At 33.3% G+C, this 6,202-nt stretch overlaps 1 long non-coding RNA gene across 2 annotated transcripts; it reads left to right on the forward strand.

The window, feature by feature from the left end:
• The first annotated feature begins 940 nt into the window (after nt 1-940).
• LOC150038098 (uncharacterized) lies at nt 941-3,217 on the forward strand. 2 transcript variants are annotated; one of them, XR_016527915.1, is made up of 3 exons: nt 941-1,331; nt 1,774-2,478; nt 2,949-3,217. It is a non-coding gene; the product is annotated as an uncharacterized LOC150038098 (long non-coding RNA). The 2 variants fall into 2 exon arrangements; XR_016527916.1 differs by lacking the exon at nt 941-1,331 and adding an exon at nt 1,338-1,666.
• Nucleotides 3,218-6,202: the final 2,985 nt, after the last annotated feature.

Raw genomic sequence — 6,202 nt, forward strand, 5'->3', positions numbered from 1 at the left:
AGGAGTTCCAGTGAATAAAGAAAGGTACTAGTATCTCGTAGGAAAATTGATCTACTTGTCTCATACTAGACCGGACATATCCTATGTTGTTAGTTTGGTCAGTTAGTTCATGCAGGCTCCATACGAGAAACATATGAAAGCTGTTACTCGAATTCTGGGGTATTTGAAGTCTACTCCTAGAAAAGGCTTAATGTTTAAAAAACATGATAATAGGTGCATTGAAGCTTATACTGACTTAGATTGGGTAGGGTCTGTTACAGATAGAAAATTGACTTCAGGATATTGTACCTTTGTGTGAGGTAATCTTGTTACCTGGCGAAGTAAGAAACAAGGTGTGATTGCTCGAAGTAGCACTGAGGCAGAATATAGGGCTATGATTATGGGAATATGCGAAGAGATATGGTTGAAGAAAGTTTTGTCTGATCTTCACCAGGACAGTCAAGGTGTCCCATGAAACTTTATTGTGGTAATAAGGCAGCTATTAGTATTGTCAACAATTCAGTGCAATATGATAGAACCAAACATGTGGAGATTAACAGACACTTTATTAAAGAGAAACTGGAATGGCAGCATTTGTATTCTCTACCTTCCTTCAAGTCAGCAGGTTGCTAACATTCTCACCAAAGGGTTACTAAGACAGAGTTTCGATACTTGTGTTAGCAAGTTGGATCTTATTGACATTTATGCCCCAACTTAAGGAGAGTGTCGAAATAAGGAGTATTTGCCCTAAGGGCGTTTTAGTCTTTTTACGTGTTCTTGCTATTTTTAGGTTTCTACAAATCTACTTATATTTGAGTCTTGGGTGCTGTAAGTATGACAAAATTAACAAAAATTCTTTTATCATGGTTTTTTCTCCCTGATCAAGATTTTCCACGTAAAACTGATGTTTATTTTTTCTTTTCCCCTTTTCCAATAAAATGGAATAAAAAGCCTTTTCAAAATCCTAAATATGGGGTTCAAAAGGGAAGCATATTTCAGCTTTTGGCTGCTATGGCTGCTTTTTCAAGCTTTATTTGAAGTTGAGTTTTGGTTTATTTGGTCCCTTGGCTAGATTTATTTGAAATTGAGTGTGATCATTATTTATATTAACTGGTGCAAAATAATTAGTCAATCCTCTTTGGAACTTCTGTACATTACAAGAAATGAGTGGAGAAAAAAAAAATACTATCTTAGTTTGTGATTTTCAAAAGGATGAATCCGATTCCATCTTTTGTAGGAAGGAAAAATGAAGGAAAAAAGTACAGAAGGCAAGCAAATGGTTGCAATCTATCTGTTATATTTATACATGTTACATTGGAAGAGTTGAAGGAGCAGATGGTTGCAATCTAATGGTAAGGATCACTCCTAAGAATTGCCTTTTCATACATGATTGTTCTTTCCTTCTAATAGTAATAGTTATGAAATTTTGATGGATTAGTGTATTATGTGGGTACTAAGTAAGATGGTTGTTATGTGTTATTTTCCACATTAGAATATTTACACTTCCAAGAACTTTAACCTCTCAAATTTTTGTTACAGGTTTTGGCATGATCGTATTTACCCTTCACCTTTTTCTTATTATCATGCTATATAAAGTCTTGACATCCATTGCATTCTCCAATTTATAGGTTCCTTAAGCTTCATTAAAGATTTGTTGAGGCTGTCAATCACCTTAGTGGAGCAGATAGTTCAGTTTTTTCCTATCTAGTTAAAATAATTTCATTTTATTGTCTTAATTATGATGTATAGGTTAATTCATAAGATTGTTTTTTTTTTTTTTTTTTTTTTGTATAGTTTTGCTCTTCACTTTAAATATTGGACCTCAAGCTTCTACTGGTGGAAATGGTCGATTTTAAGAAATCTGCACCAAGCTAAGTAAGCTAGCCATTTAAATACATTTTATACTTTTTTGTTGCACCAACAAGAAAAAATCTTTCTTTATTTTTTGAGTTTTCATGATGGTGTATGCAGATTCTGTTGTACGGTGTTGAATAGGGATGAAAACGATTCGGTTCGATTTGGTGGTCAAACTGAACCAAACCGATTTATTGGTTCAAATCGAACTGAACCGCATATGTGGTTCGGTTCGGTTTCAAATTTGGTTTTGGCATTTTTAAAATATCCATATTATATTCTTTTTTAGTTAAAAAAACAATTCGGTTTGAGTCGGTTTTAAATTCGGTTTTATTCTTTAAATTATAAGCGATTCGGTTTTTAATTCGGTTTTATTCTTTTTTTAAATATATAAATATATATATATATATATATATATATATATATTAGTTAAAAACGATTCGGTTCGGTTTCAAATTCAGTTTTCGAAAATAAAACCGAACCGAACCGAATTAATTCGGTTTCAAAAATTTCTTCAAACCGGATCGAACCGCATTTTTCAGTTTCACTAAGTTTTCAGTTCGGTTCTGTTTGGTTTTTAGAAACAGATCAGTTTTTACGGTTCGAATGACCACCCCAACTGTTGAAGGCTGATTTTCAGTTTTGGTGAGTAGTTTCTTTCCATTTGATTCTTCTATTTTTTGTCAGACAAAGAGCCTTTCACATTATAAGCATTAATGGGTGTTAACCCAACTTTGTTTTATGCCTAGACCAAGGTTGTCAATTTTCTTCAATTTTAATACCCACCTTTGTTTTTATTTAATCTTCTCAGTCATGAAGTAATTTTTAGCTCTAGAACTCAATTTTACTATTGGGATTTCATTTCTTGCTATTAATTTAGATTTATTAGATGCACAAGAAAGAATAGAATTGGGAATTGTAGGCTTTTGGCATTAGCAGGAAGAGATTGAATTCTCATTTTCTCATCCTTCTCTCTTCCCTTCCTTTGTTTAGGAGTGTGCTTCAGTATCGGTTTTAGTGTTGATGTTGTGAAATTCTTATTGATTATGGGAGGTTTTTGATTTCATTAATCTTAACTTTGTTTTGTTTTTCTCTATTGGTGTTGATAATAATAGAGTTTTCGGTAAGAGTTCCCCTCAGTCTACAAGCCACATGAGTTTGGGTGGACTTGACAAAAAGGACGAATGCATTTTAATGGAGACCTAACTTACAAATAATATATATTGAGGTTGTTGTTGGTAGCACAATAGCATGACCAAGAAATGTCATTGCCCACGACAAGAGAAGCTTGTGTTACTTAAATTTTTAAAACAAATTTTGTAACTAATGGATGATATGTTGATCATTATTTTGGACAAAGAAATCTTATTGTTATGTTAAGTTTATGGATCATATTTGTTATGTATGAAACATAAATAATAGCATTTTGAATATTATGTATTCACATATCTAATGTTTGTTTTGGATGTTGATATCTCTCATATTTAGAAAAGTTATAAATTATGTATTTGTGACATTTATCAAGTAATTATAGAAAAAAAATTATGAATACTGTGAAAATATTACCATTATAGGTTATTATAGCTTTTATTTAAAGATCTACGTAAATATTTATATTTGTTAATGAATACTATTATAAATCAATAACTTTTTATTTTTACTATAAAAGGTTTTATAAAACACCATCACACATTTTGTGGAGGGAAAAATATGCTATTAAAAGAGTGTTTTTATAACCTTTTAAAAATGCTGTAGAAACCAAACTTTTTATAGCTTTAATAAAGCGATATAAAAAGTCTAGTTTTTTATAACATGGGTTATCATAACTTTTTGTAAAATGCTATAAAAGGTCCATAATAGTGTTTTTCATAAGCTATCGTAGAACTTTTTTTAGGTTTTATGCCCTAAAACTCGTAGATAGTAAATGTAACATTTTACCAATTATTAGTAAAATATTATCAAGGTTCATTAAAATAAATAGTTATTGTTTATCTTGTATTTATCTTGCCTAAATAACCTTAATCCAATAAACTAACATCTTAGACTGTTGTATGAGTCTTGAACTGTATGTGAAAACATACAAGGATCAGTGTTCAAGATATAACCTAAAGGGTCTATAGTATATGGATAAAGCTAAGTATCTTATTATGGTGACACTATAAATACGGTTCACTTTGTATTTGATAAAAATGCAATGATCTGACGCATTCATGTAAGAGACATGCAAGTAGGGGTATCCTATGCAATGAGTTTGCATAAGACCGGAGAGACATGCAAGTAGGGGTATCCTATTCAATAAGTTTGCATAAGACCGGACCACGAAAAGGTAATCACTAGATGTAACTCCATTGACTAGTCAAGTTTCTATTTCACTATGATGACATAAGCAACTTAGTCTTAATCCTGAGTGAGTTATGGATTCTTATTCATGAGGGATTTTCTTTTGATTTGTATGGGTGAAAATGGCCAATTCGCCGACTCAATAAGCCTACTATTTTGGGGACAAGACCAAGTGGGAAGTTAGGAATATAATTTCACAAGATGGAATTCAATTCTTCCTGACTTTAGGGTAAGTAGATGAGTGTTCCTTTAAGTGATATCTCTAAGGCTTGAATAAAGAGACCTACCCTCTCACTGGCCGGAGAGGGGTTTCTGTTTAATTGTTGGATCATAGACATGTTATTCATTAGAAGAGCACTGGTACTCAAGGATGTTGGGGTTGATGCCCTAAACTCTCGTTGGGTCCTGTAGTTTATAAACACTGTATTGAACAAACACTTGTAATGTAATAATATATTATATTTTCTTCACTATTGTCTATGAAACATGGGATGTTTTAATTGCTTTACCACAAACCAATAAACTAAAATCCTTGGTTGTTGTTGTAACTTAAGCATGTATGTGGAGACATATAGGTGGATCATGTCTTAAGTGATAACCAAAATGGTCTATAGTATATGGATATATGAGGGAAACTTTATCCTTGTGACACTACGGATGTGGCCCGCTTTGTAGAAGAGTTACAACTGTTGTGACTTGCTACAGATGGTTTGATCCTGATCATTCATGTGGAGACATGCGAGTGAGGGCGTTCTATACAAAGGAGTTTGTATAAGACCAGACTACGAAGTGTTATAGTCTTGTTATATAACATCGTTCATGACAGAGACTTCACTTCACTAGGATGACCATAGGTAACATGACCTCAATCCTGAGTGAGTTGGAAATTCGTGCCTTTGAGGGCTGTCCTTTGATTTGCATGGATGCGAGTGGCTAGATTGCCGACTCAAACCTACCACTTTGGGGATTCGTCTGATTGGGGAGCTAGAAACTCAGCTACACAAGATGGAATTCAATCCTTCCCCGAAGCAGGGGTAAGTAGATAGATTGCTCCCTTAAGAGCTGATTTCGGGGCTTGAACGATGTGGCGCCACATACATTCTCATGGCTCGAGAGGTGTCCACACATAGTAGGACAAAGTTGTATTGTTCATTAAAGGGATCAGTGATACATAAGGAGTTAATGTAACTACAAGGACAAAACGGTAAATTGGCCCAACTGTACTTACGAGCATCTGTGAAGGGTTATTGTACTATTGATTGGTATATCCGATGGACAAAGAAATATATTTGTGGTGAGAAGAGTGCAGTTATCGGTCATTAATGGAGTGTCTGGTAGTTAACGGATAGTGGATCTCGTGGCTAAAGAGTTTAGTTAGCTATTCACGTACTATTGGAGCTTCAAGCCACAAGTTCATAAGGTTCTCTTGATAGCTCAATGGATTCAAGTTGAGAATCAATTTTTGGATCAGTTTGAAGTGTTCAAATTGATAAGAGAGAGTTTGATTATATATGATATGATTAAACTGGTCGATTATATATGATATAGTTGACATGGTGTATGAGATACATTAATTGGAGGAAAAGGATATAAATATGATTTATATCTAGTGGATGAGAAAAAAACTATAGTTTATATGTTGCATATGATGTGATATTAAAACTATAGGTTATAAATATAATATGATAAGTTAGTTATTATATAATTAAACAATTATAAGGTAATTGTTGGTCGTTTTTTCCATAACTGTGCATGAAAGTGGGAGGTTGCATTCAATTTTGATAACTGAAGGATAAAATGAAAATAGTTTTCATTTTGCAAAAATTTTTAATCGCTTCAGATTTGTACATTGCCCATCGTATAGTTAACGAGAGCCTAAACGATAGCTCAAGTTTTCCTAAATTATCGTGTACACGTGCAATCGACCTAAACGATTGTATAGCTTTTACTAAATGATCGCGCGCGAGAGCGAGATTACCTAAACGATCGTCTAAATGATCAGACCCGATTACCTAAACGATCGTGCACC

The sequence above is a fragment of the Benincasa hispida genome, chromosome 2 (genome assembly GCF_027475165.1).
Source record: "Benincasa hispida cultivar pf3 chromosome 2, pf3_genome.v1.1, whole genome shotgun sequence".
NCBI classification, from domain to species: Eukaryota; Viridiplantae; Streptophyta; class Magnoliopsida; order Cucurbitales; family Cucurbitaceae; genus Benincasa; species Benincasa hispida.